This window comes from Lithobates pipiens, unplaced genomic scaffold (assembly GCF_037356315.1).
Source record: "Lithobates pipiens isolate NorthernLeopardFrog02 unplaced genomic scaffold, aLitPip1_a1.2 Scaffold_30, whole genome shotgun sequence".
Lineage (NCBI taxonomy): Eukaryota > Metazoa > Chordata > Amphibia > Anura > Ranidae > Lithobates > Lithobates pipiens.
In genome coordinates this window covers 50,656,578-50,673,905 of record NW_027507791.1, presented here as the reverse complement: position 1 = coordinate 50,673,905, position 17,328 = coordinate 50,656,578, and the positions used below count along the sequence as shown (strand labels likewise).

General features: G+C 43.3%; 1 protein-coding gene across 1 annotated transcript in view; it reads right to left on the bottom strand.

The window, feature by feature from the left end:
• The window catches only part of LOC143942201 (insulin receptor-related protein-like), an 89,513-nt gene that overhangs the window by 32,205 nt on the left and 39,980 nt on the right, over positions 1 to 17,328 (bottom strand). The window lies entirely within an intron of this gene.

Genomic DNA, 17,328 nt, shown 5'->3' with positions numbered 1-17,328 from the left:
TTAGTCACTTTGCCACTTGGAAACTCTGTACCAGAATAGTGTCTGGTACAGCACATAGTGACAAAATGCCTCTTTTTTTGAGTAGAGCTCTCCCACAGTGATGCCAGGGGTGAGTCAGCACACCATATATAAGCTAGTTAGGGAGGAGCACACACTCTGGGGGGCATAAGAGCCACACACTCCACACCAGTGAGCATGCAATCTACACACATGGGCACTGGTGGGACATGAGGCCGGGTGGAGTGGACCTGTATGCAGAAGGAGCTAGCTGTAATCATTCTGTCTCTTATGAAGGTGGGGGCTAGGTCAGATTACAAAAGGCCTTTAGGCTGGAGATTCCTGTATGAAGCTTCCTCCCTGGAGGGTTTCTTGAAGAGGTGTATCCAGCTAGGGGGGTGTCTTCAGAGAGCACAGGCCTGTGAGTACTTATGACCCTGGGAAAAGGTGAGACTACAGGGAGATGGGTGTGAGGTGCTGCATGTGCTTTCACTTGAGACTACTGCGGACTGTCCATTTAATGCAATTGACTGAGTATGCCAAGCGACTCTGGATTGTATGTCCTTGTGATGGGACCATCTTGCCATTCCCTGAACACCACTATTAAAGCGCAGTGAAATTATATATATTGTGTTGACATTCTTTTTAAGGAGTCAAAAGGCCTATGGCCGGGGATGTCATGAAGAGGTCTACAGCAAGGGGCAGGCCAAAAAATGGCACAGGGGACCAAAACTAGCCACCTGCAAAGCCCCTCTTACAGATGCATAGCAGACCTCCTTTTACATTTTTGAAAAAGTCTTTCATCCAAATGAAATTTTGGCTGGAACTGATCTCTATTTTTTTTTGCCTAGAGTAGACTAAAGTCTTGCTTTTGTAGGTCACATTAGTAAATGGCCACATTTCCTTAGAGGCTTAATTTGACCACAAATTCATACCACTGTTAAAGCATAGACCTTTAGCTAAGAGGACCTTTGAGGTGGATGAAATATTGTATGTCTTGACAAGTACACACAATCATGGTATACTCAGGCATGGTACCGCAATACTGTACGTGTAGGTCTCAGTCAATGAATTAAATTTCGGTGTTTAAACATTGACACAAGTTGAGCAAACGAAGCAAGAGGAGCAGAAATGCTGTGTCGTAATAAGCAGATTCCTCCGTTTCTGAGAAAGTCACCCAGACAGCCAGGAGGCATAGAACCCAGAGCTGAAGCAGAATACTGTTCCTGAAAGACGAAACAGGTTGGCAAAAGATCAAGCATGGCACAAATTTTGTTCTCTGCCCCTGGGCAGTCATCGTTCCTTATGTGTTTGCAAGCAAAACATGACCAATAAATAAATGTATCCCAACATACAAGACTTTGGCTGCCTAACGTGCTGAAGGGATCCAAAATCTTTTGCCAGATGAACAAGTTTTGTTGTGGTTTCAAACTTGCTTTGTGGACGATTAGTAAAATGATGTATAAAATGTTGCAATACCACAGACCTGGAGACCTTTGTTTTACTTTATGACGTGCGGAACCCAAAAAAATAAATAAATAAAAAAGGATTCTCCCTGGATGTCCCAACTGGCCAAGTTGAAAGAACCCCAAATTTGTTACACCCAGCAGGGATGGGTTTGGACAGATTGGATTGTCCACACATGAGTATGCCCATAGCTGGTTGATACAGGTTACAGTTTAAACAATGTTCTTTGGGTCTACCAACAATTACATGGAGTGAAGGCCTGCCTAACCCAATACAAATCAAAGGGATTTTCAGATGAGCTCTTACATTTCAAAATTTTGGTAAATCTAATAAAGCTAGCCAAACACATTACAATCTGATTGTACCATTGCTTTTAGATTAAAAAAACATCTGCATAGAGCAGGGTTTCTTAGCCAGGATTCCATGGAACCGTAGGGTTCCTCCAGAGGTCGTTAGGGATTCCATGAGAAATTTCTGCCTCTGATACGTTCCCATTGACACCACTGGGCTTTTAAGCTATCGGTAAGGGGGTAATTATTCCCAACAACAAATGTAAGGAGCATTCTTCCAACTGACCATCACACCAATGTATCAGGAGTTGTAGATCTAATAATTTTAGTGGGAGTTCCCTGGGGCTATAAAGTTATTTCAATGGTTTCTCCATGTTGAAATGGTTGAGAAAGGCTCGTGTAGAGCATAAAGACCTACATGATTGTATAAAAAAAAAAAAAATGAATGGATATTCAGATACTACACACTTGTTGGTAAATTCAAAGGCTATTGCACAACCAGGCTGTAGTGTTATTGTAAAAATCAGAACTTGTGTGTTTGGTTATTTTAAATGAATCTAGTCTGGGAACGCTCTGTTCTCTTATTTCACATCAACAAACACAGGCTCGAATTTTAACCATAGCTGTTAGGCAAGTAGATTGGATCTCTGCTAGCCAAGTGCCTGTAGTCAACAGCTTTTTTGTCTTAACTATAAAGCTGGCCATAGACGGTTCGAATCTCGGCTGGTTTAGCAGGGATCGGCCAAGATTCGAATCATGTATGGGCAGGCCGATTGTACTCAAGTTGATTGACAGATCAACTTGGGAACAGCATGTCGGATTTTTCATGCGATTATTGCAGCGGCTATATAACATAATGATTTCATGGGAGGGATTCCCCCCATCAGCACCGATTGTACTGATGGGGAAATTGAGTGGTTAGTTGCAGGAAAAAGAAAATTGCAGTGTGTGTGTGTGTGTGTGTGTGTGTGTGTGTGTGTGTGTGTGTGTGTGTGTGTGTGTGTGTATATATATATATATATATATACATACATACACACACACACACAGAACACACACACACACAGAACACACACACACACACACACACACACACACCGAACACACACACACACACACACCGAACACACACACACACACACCGAACACACACACACACACACCGAACACACACACACACCGAACACACACACACCACTTTTTTTTAAAAAATGCTAATTCTATACATATTGCTGGTTTGTGGTTTCATTTGATTCCACAATAGAATTGTTCCTTGGTTAGTTTTGGTTGCGGTGTCAAATTGCCTTTACACAATCACAATGCATGAATTGTCTACCTAGATGGTCTACTACCATGACGTCTTGGAGTTTACAGAGCAACTGCCATAATCCACAGTCTTTTAGGTACAGAATAAGGAGATCGCATAATGCCTTCTACTCTGAAGCCAGGCTTAATTTTGAATTCACTGTATTGCTAGGCTGAATCCTGAAGGTCACCCATAAGAATAATTCTCCCTTTCAACAAGCTTACGTGCCCAACACTCAAAAATTAAAGCAGGCTACAGGTTCTGGGGGCATTAGGCACTGGAAGGCAAGTCTGGCTGCGTATATTCAGAAAATTTAATAGCAGCACAGGTGACCTAAACTCATAATGCATACTTGACATGCAAAAGCATTCCTACATATTTTAATAGGTTTACTGGTGACCGTTCATAGTCTCTGCTGGACAGGCAAGTGTCCTTTTATTAAAGTCAGTAGCTACAAACAGGGGGAAGATCCTACAAAACTCAGGGTCAATGCTTACAGGATAAAACTGAACTCTTAGCAGATAGAGAATAAAAAAAAAATCAAAAAAAAAAAAAAAAAAAAAAAAAAAAAAAAACAACCCACACATTGATGAAGCTTTTCCTCAATTTGAAAACCCCCAAATATTTGCTCTGAAGAGTAAACATGGGGCTGTTCATGGCAAAAGGTCTCATCTATAGTGATATTGCAAGGGCAAGAGAGTAGATTCTCACCCAACCCTCTGGTCTTCACAGCCTCCAATGGACATTTTGTTTGCATGGACACCCAACTTGTTTTATCAATTTTTTTCTCCATAGTGTGCACAAGTGTATTGTTATATGCAGTGTCATCTTTAGAGCATTATAGGCCCCCGGGCAGTACAGTGCACTGGGGCCCTGTCTACACAATCACGCATGAGAATAAAAATGAAAATTAAACAATAAGGCTATATTTATTGGTACTTCCAAAAAAAAAAGAAAAAAAAAAAAAAAAAACTGTTTAAACAAGGAGCTGGCAAAGGCAATTAAAACAAACACACACACACACACACACACACAATTACCCTAGGACCTGTGAAATAAGAAAAAAAAAAAAAAAGTGCCCCAGGACCAGAATAACCATACAAATCATAATCTGAGCACAATCTACTTTAGACCTACTAACAACTATAGATCTATATAGGGCATGTTTGACACAAATTGATTGGTTCGTTTACGTAGGCCCTCAATTACATAGTTTTGATCTAAAACTGTATAAAAACAGTACAGTCAGATTGCAAAAATGTATGGAGCATCCTATCAAAGTAACAAACCAATAGTGGGGATTGGGATGGAGAAGTAGGCTGCTGTGATCAGGAAGTTGTTTGCAGGAGAAAAGAGCACTAATATTCAGGGATCCTGGAGGCTGGAATACTGGACAGAAGAAGAGAAATGTCAAGTATCAGGGTTTTTTTTTTGTAATTTACCCACTCTTGCAACTGCCACACTATTTGCCAGTAAAACTCCTCCTTTATTTCTTGATTCACCGTTTCCTGTGATAGAAGCAGGCAAAATAACCAACCACGGCGGCGATGAGAGATGCAGCGGTAGGCTGGCTGCGCTGCTCTCCTCAGAGTGACTGACTCCACCCACCGGGAGCAGGGAGCTTGAGCACGCAGCCGTAACTCCTCTATTTTTTGATTCACCTACCGTTTCCTGTGATAGAGGCAAGCAAAATATCCAACCGCGGTGGCGTTGAGAATTGTAGCACGCGGTAGGCTGGCTGCGCTGCTCTCCTCAGAGTGACTGACTTCACCCCCCGGGATCAGGGAGCTTGAGCACGCAGCCGCTGCCATGGACTACAACTCCCATAAGCAACAACGGTGGCCGTCTCACATAATGTCAACTGACAGTCAATAGCGAGTTGTGATTCAGCGGGGGGAAATTTGGACAGCCGCGGCGCTGGCCATTGTTTTGGTTATACAGACAGTACTTAACCTGGGGGGGGGGGGCACATAAAAATTGGGGGGGTCGTGGCCCCCTCAGGCCCCACCCTGGCAACACCATTGTGCACTGGCACAATGCGGCAGCGAACTTTGTGACATCTGAATGATCAGGGCTCAAAATTTCAAGTCCTGTGCTACTAGCCAGGCCTCAAGGGTTACTCGCCACCAGTTGCCCTAATCCCACCCCTAAAAACGTCCTCAAATTATCTCATGTAGTGACACTTAAATGTTTTATGCAGAATTACATTATAAAAATAGATAACTTTATCTGTGTCCCCAATGCAGTTATGCGTCCCCAATGCATCCTACCTATGTAGGGGGAAGGGAGAGGAGAGTCACCGCCGCCTGGTTGATCAGAGTGCGGGAAACATAACAGCTTTAATTTCAACAGCCATGTGTTCCCCGCCACATGCCGCCATATACAGCCTCTCCCCCTTGTCCGGGCACTTTGATAGACAGATCACCCATCCAATCCTGGGACGGGTGATCTGTCTATCAAAGTGCCCGGACAAGGGGGAGGGGGTGTATATGAGGGTGCATGGCAGAGAACACACAGCTATTGAAATTAAAGCCGTTATGTTCCTTGTGCTCAAATTAGCCAGGCGGCGGTGGCTCTCCTCTCCATTCCCCTATTCCAGGCTCCCAGCGGTGCTTTAAACCTCCGTCCCCAGGCAGCCCACACTCTGAGGGCTGTGAATGATGCTTGGCTGGGGTCGCTGGGCAGGTGGGGCCCTCCCAAGCAAGTGGCTCCCCCAGGCAACTGACCAGCATACCCAGATGATTAAGCCTATTGTCTGGGGGCATGGCATATGTTTCAATTCCCAGGTACATAATATACTGTAGTAACATTGCGAAACATTACCCTAGACCAGGGTTTCTCAATCTGGGTTCTCTGGAACCCTAGGTTTCCTCCAGAGGTTGCTATGAGTTCCTTGAGCAATGGGCAATTTCTGCCTCTCAGATATTCCCACTGACACCATGGTACTTTAAAGCTATCTGTAAGGAGATACATCTTCCCAATGACCACCAATGTAGGGTGCCATTTTTTAGCCACCTATATAGAGCAATAAAGACCAATTTTACTGGATTCTGGAGCTGCTTGCTACCCTTTCTTCTGAATACTTGTTGCAGCGGATGGAGATCCTTCAAGCCTGTGCACCCAGCAGAAAGACTCCACTTCAGATTTGTCACAAATATTTGTTGAGAGTGCTGCTCTTGTGTGTCATTTGTCTACATCACACTAATGTATGAGTTGTAGATATAGTCATTTTTAGCAGGGGTTCCCTGAGACTGAGAAGTTATTTTAAGGGTTCCTCCATGTTGAAAAAGGTTGAGAAAGGCTGCCCTAGGCCTTAAGACTTGACATTGAGCAGCTTTCGATGGTGGATGTACAAGCTTGGCTGATGAAGGTTACTAGGCCAACTTTAATCCAATACTCATGCTGTGTAGTTTATGACAGTAAACTCCGATCAATAATTCAGACTGCTTAAGGTCGTACTTACGTTCTAAGAATATAACATGGTGAATTGTAATTAGTGGAAGCTCAGACTAAGTCATGATCCATTGAGTAGGACATTCCACACGTCAGGAATGGGTTATTAAAGTGCAAGTCCAGACTTGCTTCCTTCGCTTTGGTGACAACATAGGATGGGGTCTACCCTTAAACATGACATTATTAAAAGTAAAATATCTTTTCACAGAAAGAACCCACGTCTCAAAATATATATGAACTAAATCTACGGTTACCACTTGGCTAGTCAAAGGAAGGACGTTCATGAGAAAAAGATAGACTGGAAAAAGGTTAATACCCTGTCTGGGTCTTGGCATTATGAAGGCTATGCTTGTTCATAGGATTTTGTTCCAATACAGGTTTGTTAGCTCAAAGAAGTAGGTTAGGATGGCTTTTTTTCTGGCACCCATTCAATATGGAAGAATGCCATGGCTTAACTACCAAAGAGCCAATGTTGCTCGGCCCTGAAGTTGAAGAAATTTGGTAACTACCTCCAGGTCTGGCTGGGAGTATTACCTAAGTTATAGACCTTGAGGCGTATGCAGCGCCCTCACAATTCGGCTGGTAGGTATATCTAGTGCTAGCTCCATCTGTAGGCACAGAAACAGGAATTGTTTAATACAGTCTGTTTGGGGTTTCATAGGCTGGGACTTTGATTACTTCCCCCGGTATCTGGAAGAAGCTTCTGGAGCTTAGGGTGTGAGTTTTCAAAATTCATTGCCTTAATATTTAGTAGGGCCTAGCCAATACCTGGGGAGGTGTACCCAAATGGTGGTTGGGTTACCGTTACATAGGCTGGAACTCTGTAGAGTCTGTTCTTTTCCCTCACTGTGGGGATGGAGCTAGGAGCTTGAGCAAAGGGAGAAGAGGATGGCTTGCCTACTCTGCTGGAGATTGCATCTCTGGACTGATCATTACCAGGATCTGCGAGTAGAGCCAAACCTCACTGTGTGCAGTGCTCTGCAACTGTCAGAGGCTATTGCTGCTGCTCAGAGGTAGAAAAGTACTCTAATTTGTGCACCAAGCTTTTTGGAGCATCTCATACCCTACTGTCCTTATAAAAATAGTTAATGAGCAATAAACTTTAAAAAAAAAAAATAAACACACAACACCTCTGGACTTTTCATGGAGCCTGTGTGGATGAGATGCTGCTATGTGCATGGCTGATTGTACGGATTAGGTAAAGAATCTGTAGACAGAGGCTCTTGTGGGGGTAGCACTACACGTATAAAATAATGGAGCAACTGCAGTCATCTTTGATTAATAAAAAAACAAAAAAACAAAAACACCACAACATTCTCTTAGCCTTTGTACACACGATCGGAGATTCCGACGGAATGTGTCCGATCGGAGCGTTTTGTCGGATATTCCGACTGTGTGTGGTATGCATCGGACTGTTTGTCGGAATATCCGTCGGACCAAATATTCCAACTTGCCGGAAATATTTTCCGACAAAATGCTCCGATCGGACATACTCCGATCATGTGTAGAGAATTCCAATCGGACAAAGTGCCACAAATGCTCAGATCAAATTCCTACATCAAAGCTATTGGCTACTAGCCTGAACGTAGTCCCGTCGTAACGAAATAACGTCATCACGTTCTGAACGATTGGAATTTCCGACAACTTCGTCCGACCGTGTGTATGCAACAATTTCGGACAAAATCCGACTGATTTGGTTGTCGGAATCTCCGACCATGTGTACAAGGGCTTAGAAGACTAAGAATTGCTACAATGGGTTACTCTCCTCTGCACATTTTGTACGGTCTCAAAGCAAACTTGACCTGCACTTTAAATGGTTTTATGGCAACAGAGTTCAAGCACAGAGACTCTTCAGTGCCTGAAAGTTCTCGTTAGTCTTCAAATTGATCCTTTTTCCCTATGGACAGCCCTGAGATCCTGGACCACTTGTACATGGGGCTCAACTTCTATCCAAATTGAGAAAGCTCCTCTTGATACAAAGCCCTAGTCTGTCATTCAAATGAAGTAGTAGAACTTATGTGGGCAGTAGGAGTTCTGGTGCTTAAATGATGAAAGACAGGGGTAGAACACTTTGTTGTGGCTGCAAATGCATGTGTCTATCTTTGTGAACCAGTTGAGGTCACAGGAATCCTATGCCCAAGATGCGTGTGGAAGCTTGACTTCTGCCTGAAGTCAAGACTTGAGAAAGGAGCACTGGTTGCTCGAAACATGAAGCCATGCCCCTTTTGCCCTCCAGAAACATCTGACATCACTTTCGGTTCAGCCTGCATAGTTACATAATTAGTAAGGTTGAATAAAGACACCAGTCCATCCAGTTCAACCTGAGAGAGTGTCTACAATTGTCCCTATCCCTTGCACACTCACATCCATCCCTACCCTCAAGGAGCCCACAATCCAAGGTCCCCATTCATATACTAGGGCCAATTTTTGGACAGAAGCCAATTAACCTACCTGCATGTCTTTGGAGTGTGGGAGGAAACCGGAAATACCCGGAGGAAACCCATGCAAGCACAGGGAGAACATGCAAACTCCAGGCAGGTAGTGTCATGGTTGGGATTCGAACCAGTGACAGCACTCTGCTGAGATCCCTGGCTTCCTGGTTCTGAGCCCGCTTCCTGGTTCTGAGCCCGCTTCCTGGTTTCTTCCACCTGGCCAGCGGAGGTGAGGCTGTTTCCTGGAATGGCGTGATCTGCACTGGGATGCCCTTATGACAGGTGGCAAATTTTGCTACCTTTGAGTTATTAATTGTCTTTTTTTTTTTATGATAAAACTCTTTATAGAGAGCTACACTCTTTGCTGAGAGCTTCAGTCTGTTCTGCGGTGCTGCTACAAGTGTATGAAGATCGTTAATCCATACGGACTATTCATCCTTACATAAATTTTTTGCAATTGTTCATGCTCCCAGTTTTCTCCCTAGGGCCATTACTCAGCCACGCGGTCTTGCGTCATTTTTTCTTTTCCTGTTTTCACTTCAAATGTCAAGTACCAGATCACTGAACTTCTGGTATCAGAAGGGGAAAGGGTTTCATCTAAACACTGGCAAAAGTCAAATACAACTTCAGGCCAGGATCCAAGGAGCTCCACATGACCCCAATGGTGTAAAGATCAACACAAACTTGCGAGCCCTACACAGCTCAGCACATTTTCACCTTAGAAATGTTTTATGGCAGGTCAAGTTATCGTGCTAAAAGCATACACCTGCAGCCCAAAAAAAAAAAGCATCATCCAAACAAACTCCCTTTGGTTTCGAAATATTTGTGATCATATACTCCATGAAGGAACTGTCAGGGAACTCACCATGTGAATGTCCGTCCCCGTGTAGCAGCGGTTCACTTTCGTTCTAGGCACCATGCGGTGTCCCCGTCAGAGGAGTACGAGTTCCGGAACGAACGGACGCACGCCAATCGGAACATGTGGACGCACTCGCGCCAACCGAACTTATGTACGTACTCACGCACGCACGGCCACTTCCACCAATCCTGGCACATCTCACCCTATATAAACAGGACCCTGGCCTGATACCAGTTCTGGATCGCCTTCAGCTATTCCTGAGACACCTGATCGTTGTTTGTTCCTGTGACCTTGTTCCTGATCACCCGGCGCGTTCGCCTATTCTTTTGGATACTCCTTGTTTACCATTTCCTGGAATATTACTGACCTCGGCTTGGACTTACTACTTCGGCTTGCTTCCAGATTTTGTACCTCACTGCCAGCACGTTACCAGACCCTTGCTCGTCCTTGACTATGCACCTGCCTTTCGTTCCTGTACCTTGTTGCCAGCCAGTTGTCGACCTTGCTTGTTCCAGACGTGCAGTGTTACCTTTACACCTGCTTGGCTTCCGCTGTATTCCTCCGGTGATCGACCTACACCTCTTCCTCCGTGAGAACCCAGCATCTTCAGGCCTTCAACTCCAATCTGCAGGCACCTGCACCCTTTCACTGTCTTCACACTCCCTGTTCCCACCTCCAGGGGTGTGGAGACCGGAACCGTGCAAGAGGCCACCCTCAACAGTCTGACTCCGCTGTAAGGTACGTGACAGGAACCCTGGTGTCAGGTTAAACCCCATTCTCAAAATTTCAATCTGGGCAAAAGTTTTTCCTTTCGGAGGTCAGTTGGCCAAGAAATACCTGCAGAGTTCCAGGACTACCTATAGACCGGTTCTAGATCCCACCAAAACTAGCCAACTCACCAACTTCTAAAGATAGTTTTTTTTCTCACTATTATTTTTTGAAAAATGTAGTTAAAGAAACAGGTACGTAGTAAATATGGAATTATACTCCATCCATACACTGTGTCTGGTGAAAACCTTGGCTCTGTTCACCTGTGTTTGATATGTAAATGGAAACTATACACGGACGCACTGGGAATGTATGCCAAGAGGTTTGTTATGTGTGTAGCCCAAAAGATTTTTTGACCGCTTAAAAAAAAAAAAAATTAATTGCATCACTTCATTCAGGCCTCCGCTCCAATTACACGGACCAAGTCAAAATATGAACATTCAACATTTTACCTTGGTTACCGTTTACCAGAGTCAGGAGGAGCTGCTCGCATGAAAGTCTCAGGTTTTTGGTAGCCCCAGCTACTTATTCTGGGAAGTCCCATTCAGAGCATGAGGTTGGGGGGAGGGTGGCTGTGGTGCTGCTGGTTAGGAAATAGTTTCTGCAACTGATGTGGGCAACACCGATCTCCCCCATTTGATTAGGGACAGAGATGATGGCCGCCAACCGACCTGCATTGCCGGGGGGGGGGGGGGGGGGGGGTTACACCAGTGAGCTCCAACCCATGCAGGGGGAGGCTTTTAAAGGACAGTGCTCTCCGCTTTCCACAGCAGGAGCAGGGAAAGCCCTTGGGCTTAAACCTCTCTGAATTCCAGGGACTCGCAGGCCCACCCTTTCTAGGAGGGTGCCGAGCCTATTCAGGTTACGGTGCTCTGGGAGGAAACCGTGGCCACGTGTCAATCCTGGCATCATGTTAGTGTTTGCCTAGGTTTGCCTATTTGTTACAGCTCTTTCACACAAGTGATCAGAGCTGTGGTTTTCCCCTGCCCTGGCTGTTCAGCTAAATTCTGACTTTACAGCCCAATAAGACTCTACACATGCTGTAACTGCGATGCCTTGCCTCTATTCCCCTTTTTTACTCACCATACCACATGTCAAACCCCCCCATTGAAATCAGAAGTGCTGCACTGCAGCGGTGAGCTAAAACACTTGGCTCGCAGTTGTGGCGCAGTTCCGCAATGTAAAATTGAGGCTCGGCAAGTGAAAGTGCTTACCACCGTAATACAATGGTGGTAACTGACACCATTGGGAACAAAGCCCTATCTTTGCATTGGCACTGTGCTTAGCAAAGCCCAATGCATATGCTATACACTGGTCCTTTTAATGCCAACTGCATAGAAGTTTAGGACATCGGTCATGCTCTTGTTTTAGGTAGGTACAAACCAGGAGTAGGTGCTCCTTAAACCATTCTTGAATGCATTAAACAAGGCCGCCCTCTTCCATTGCTCCGTGGTCCAGTTCTGGTGCCCACGTGCTCATTGTAGGCACTTTTGGCTGTGGACACGGGTCAGCGGCTATGTGACCCCATAAACAAACAAACACTGATGCTCTGTGTGTTCCGAGACCTCGGAACTGACATTAACTTTTTCAGAAATTTGAGCTCCAGTAGCTCCTCAGTCTTCTGTAGCTCATGCAGCCATCGATGGAATTCATTGTTCCATCACATTAAAATTTCTATGGCAGAGTATTTGTTTTATAAAAAAATGCAGCTCTAAAGCTGAACTCCGACCACACTGCACAGGTTAACCACTTGTTTTTGCCTAGCGGATTGGAGAGCTAAGATATACTCAACAAATCCTCTGATCCTCCCAGCGCCAAGAAAGGTCCCTGTGGCTCTTGCCCCCTGATGATATCCACTCGGATAAAACATGTCAGGCTGCCTATGAGACACAAACACGCTGAATGCCGTGGCTGTTTTGTTTTATCATGATCATTCTTATTGACTGTACATGCAAGTTGCTACAACAAATCCTTTCACAAGCGAGACGGGCTTCACTATATGCTACTTTATTTCCATTTGGTGACGTTATCCCCTTGATTAGGTGAGAGATGCCCACTGATTGCTGGAAGTTTACTGCTTTGTTGCTGCCTCGGACAATTGAAGGGATGCAAGATTTGCAGTGTACTTTAACCATCTACTTACGGGTGATTGACGAGTTCAGGTGTGATCTATCCCTTGGGAAGTTATTAATCAATGCTCATCACTTGCCGATATCTGGTAAGCAGATTTGATTCTCATGTGGTGTGGGGTGCTTACCTATACACATTGAAAACTGGTGAAGGGATTGTCATCTTTTCCTCTTTTAATACTTCAAAGACTGTTGCCTTTTATTAGTGCCACATGTGGACTTTATTTTTTTAATATTTGCTCATCAACAAATAGTGCTGGCTGCTTTCCTCTTCCAATATTGGTACCTTTTTCAGTAGCGCAGATAACTACCTGTTTTTTATTGTTTTAAAATATAGAAGAGCGAAGGCTAAACCGTAATGTGAAAATCCTCATTAAAGAGAAAAATGCGGCCTTTAAAAAACATTAAAAAAAGGGGATGTGTCATCGTCAGCATTTCAACACTACAAGGAATGCAATAAGAAGTGTAAAAACACAATCAGGGCAGCTACAAAAGATTACAAGAGAAACATAGTGGGAGGAGAGGAAAAAAAAATCCAAATAATTTTTTTTTTTAGATACATAACATTTACAATTATTAAGGCAAGATCAGAGCACATTGCTTACAGATGACACAGAGAAGGCAACTGTACTAAAACACCTTTGTCTCATCGGTTTTTACACATGAAAAGGAAGGGGTATACTGACTGCGACCGTACCGTTAGCGAAAACATTAGAGGACGTACCCTTGTGGCTAACAGAGGTCAGAGTGGAGGAAAAACTAGATAAACTTAATACAAATAAATCACCAGGACCAGATGGCTTACACCCAAGAGTTCTTGGAAAACTCAGTCAGGTTATAGCCAGACCATTGTTCCTAATCCTTGCAGACAGCATAATGACAGGATATGTACCAGATGATTGGAGAAAAGCCAATGTGGTATCAATATTCAAAAAAGGAGCAGAGATAAATCCCTGAAAAACTACAGGCCAGTCAGCTTAACATTAATAGTGGGTAAATAATTGGAGGGGATGATGAAGGGACTATATCCAAAAATGTAATGAAGAAAAAAAAAGCATCATTAGTAGTAATCAGCATGGGTTACGAAAGGTCGTTCTAGCCAGACCAATCTGCTAACATTCTATGAGCTGCAATCTAGACAGGGGAAGGCCTATGGATGTGGTGTATCTGGATTTTGCAAAAGCATTTGTTACAGTTCCCCATAAATGCTTACATTTTAAAGCTGAGGTCATGGACCATACGTTTTGCGCTTGCATAAAAAAAAAACTGGTTACAGGGGCGTGTCCAAAGTGTGACGATAAATAACGTGCACTCAGAATAGTCTGGAGTGGCAAGTGGGGCACCCAAAGGTTCTGTCTAGGCACCAACTCTATCCAATTGGGGGCAAAAATACAAAAGCAAAACTACTCACTGGTAGCTGCAACTACCAAGGCCGGCAGAATTTTAGCATGCATAATAAAAAAGGAATATACTCCAGGTATATAAAAATGATAATCCTGCCACTATATAAAAAAGCTGGTTAGGCCACATCTGGAATACTCTTTCCAGTTCTGGTCACCCGTCCTCAAAAGGGGTGTGCCATTACTGGAAAGAGACCAAAGAAGGGCAGTGAAATGAAATAAGGGGCCTGGACGACCTCAAATTACGAGGAACGACTACGAGCACTAAATTTATTCTCGCTGGAGAAGAGACGCTTGAGAGGGGACATGATGGCGATTTACAAATACCTCAATGGTGATCCCAACATAGGGAATAAACTTTTCAGTGTTAGAGGACAGGGGGGACAAATGGTGAGATTGAAGGAGAAGCAGTTTAACCTTAAACTGCACAATGGGTTCTTCACTGTCAGGGCGATAAGCATGTGGAACTCTCTTCCACAATTGTTGTTGGCAGCGGGGAGCATGGATATTTTTAAAAGACTCTTGGATTTTCATCTTAATGAACAAAACATACAGGGATATGTGAAATTATAGACACTGACACAGGAGCTGGCGGACAGTCTGTGCCCCCGCCCCATTCTACTACTAACCAATTATAGTGGGAGGGCAGGAAAAGAACCCGCAGTCTGTGCCCCTGCCAGTGTTGCCAACCATCAGTATTTTTACTGGCAGCCAGAAAAAAAAGGAGCACTTTTCTCCTGCCAGGAAATGCCAGTGACAGGAAAGGGTTGCCAGTTAAAAATATGGCTGCGATGCCCATCCGAGTGCCCACTACAGAATGTTCAGGCGGCACCAGCGAGGGATGGGCCTGGTGGAGGCGGTGCCCCAGCGTGTCATGTGATGTCATGGTGCAAGGGAGCTGAGCAGAGCGGTCAGAACCTCCTGTGTTGGTGTGCGGGAGGGGGGCAAGTCAAGCCGTACTGTCAACTGGCATGGATAGAGCCTGTCACTGTGACTCAGGAGAGGACATGTCATGTTGGTAAGGTGCCATCATCATCTGTGCTCTGCTGTACACTGCTGTTAGTGTCACTGTGAGAGTCAAGTGTGTGCCCATTTTAATTTCTCGCCCTCCAAAATCCGGTCCCCGAGCCATTTATTTACTGTATCAAAAATAAAAGAAATACTTCTTTGTCTTAAAAGTATGTTTTTTTGCCTAATCATACTTACCTAGGTGGATGCAGCATCAGACCAATGCTGCATCTGTCTCCTGCCATCTCTTCAATGATGCACTTATTAAAAAAATAATATAAATTATAAATATATATATACACACACACACACACACACACACACACACACACACGCATACATACATTAATTTTTTTATATCAAAGCAAGAAAATACTACTAAAATTTTAAATTACATTTTAATAATTTAAATATAATTATTGGTAGTATTTTATTATTATTAAAATAACAGTATAAATAATCATAAAAATATATATATATATATATATATATATATATATATATATATATATATATATATATATAATCATATGCACAAACACAGTATGCCATTTTTTCGGAACCTCTGGAGAGCCCTCATCTACCACTGACAGAAGCCCCCCGCATACCCATGACACGCAGACACACGTGTAAGATAACCGGGTTCAGGTCGGGGAAGGGGTGGAAGGCCAGTTTAACTGGTAAATGAGAAGCGAATGTTTATCCTGCAGATGCTGCCAAATATTTACAGTAAACATAGAAGCCAGTATGTGGCACGCGTTCATATATTGTACCTGCTGCCTGGAGGGTACAAACAGCTCTTGTTACACTGAAGTTCCTGGTTGCAGTCGCCACGCTGTGCCCTTTAACCCCTCCCTACCGTGCTGAATTATGTAAGAGGCGGCACTGGAAAAACTGGATTACCATGAACTCATTTATAAAAAAAAAAAAAAAAAAAAAAGAAGTGGTGCAGGCCATGTAAGCCATGGTCATGCCTCAGGTACAATCTACCTAGGCTGTAGTTCATAAAAAGGGATATTTGCAAAAAAATAGGATGCCAATTAGGTTGCAACTTATTTAGAACAGGGGTGCTTTTTCTTTTCCCAATCCCCCCCAAGCAAAAATATATATATATATATATATATATATATATATATATATATATATATATATATATATATATATATATATGAGTGAATGGGGTTTAGTCATTATTAAATGAATAAGACGTTTTTTTTACTTAAAAACTGGTTAGTGTTCTGTTAGCCAGGTAAACGTTTACGTGCTACAATATTTAAAAAAAAGTTATTTATTTATTTTTCCAAATGAAACAAATCTGTAAGGCTGATTGCTAGATTTAAAATGGCCCAACATTAAAACTGGGAACAGAGAACAAATAAATCTAGAAATATACTCCATAAAGATATTTGGAGCGCTGTAATGAAACTGTAGTGTTGATTATTATATTTGCCTCAATGTCAACTATTTAGTAGTACAAGCCTAGGTGTGCACACAGAGTGTGCCAGGCGTGCCTTGTCACACCCCAATAGCCCCGTGCTGCCTGGCTGCAGAGAATGGGACTGGGTGATCTCTGTCCTCAGCCCCTCTGTCACATTAGTGAGACATCAGGGTTCTGTTCAGGCCCCCCGATAATAACCCCTATAGGGTTCCTAAAATTAAAATAAAACCATTGTAAAAATAATACAAAACTACTGACACCAACCTCTGCCCTACTGACATGATAAATTAGATACACACATGTGCATCTCATAAAATTTAGAATATCAAAAACGTAATTTGTTCCAGTAATTCAATTCAAAAGTGACACTCTTATTTTATATAGATGCGTTACACACAGAGTGATATATTTCACGCATTTTTCTTTTAATACTTATGATAATGGCTTACAGCTAGTGAAAAGCCCAAATTCAGCATCTCAGAAATTAGATTACATAAGACTAATAAAAAAATAAAAAGAAAGATTTTTAATATAGAAATGTTGGCTTAGTGAAAAGTAAGTCCCTGTACACTACAGTAAGCACTCAATACTTGGTCGGGGTTCCTTTAGCATTAATTACTGCATCAATGCAATGTGGCATGGAGGCGAGCAGCCTGTGGCACTGCTGAGGTGTTATGGAAGTCCAGGTTGCTTTCATAACGGCCTTTGCATTGTTGGGTCTGGTGTCTCATCTTGCCCTTGACAATACCCCACAGATTCTCTATGGGATTTAGGTCAGGCG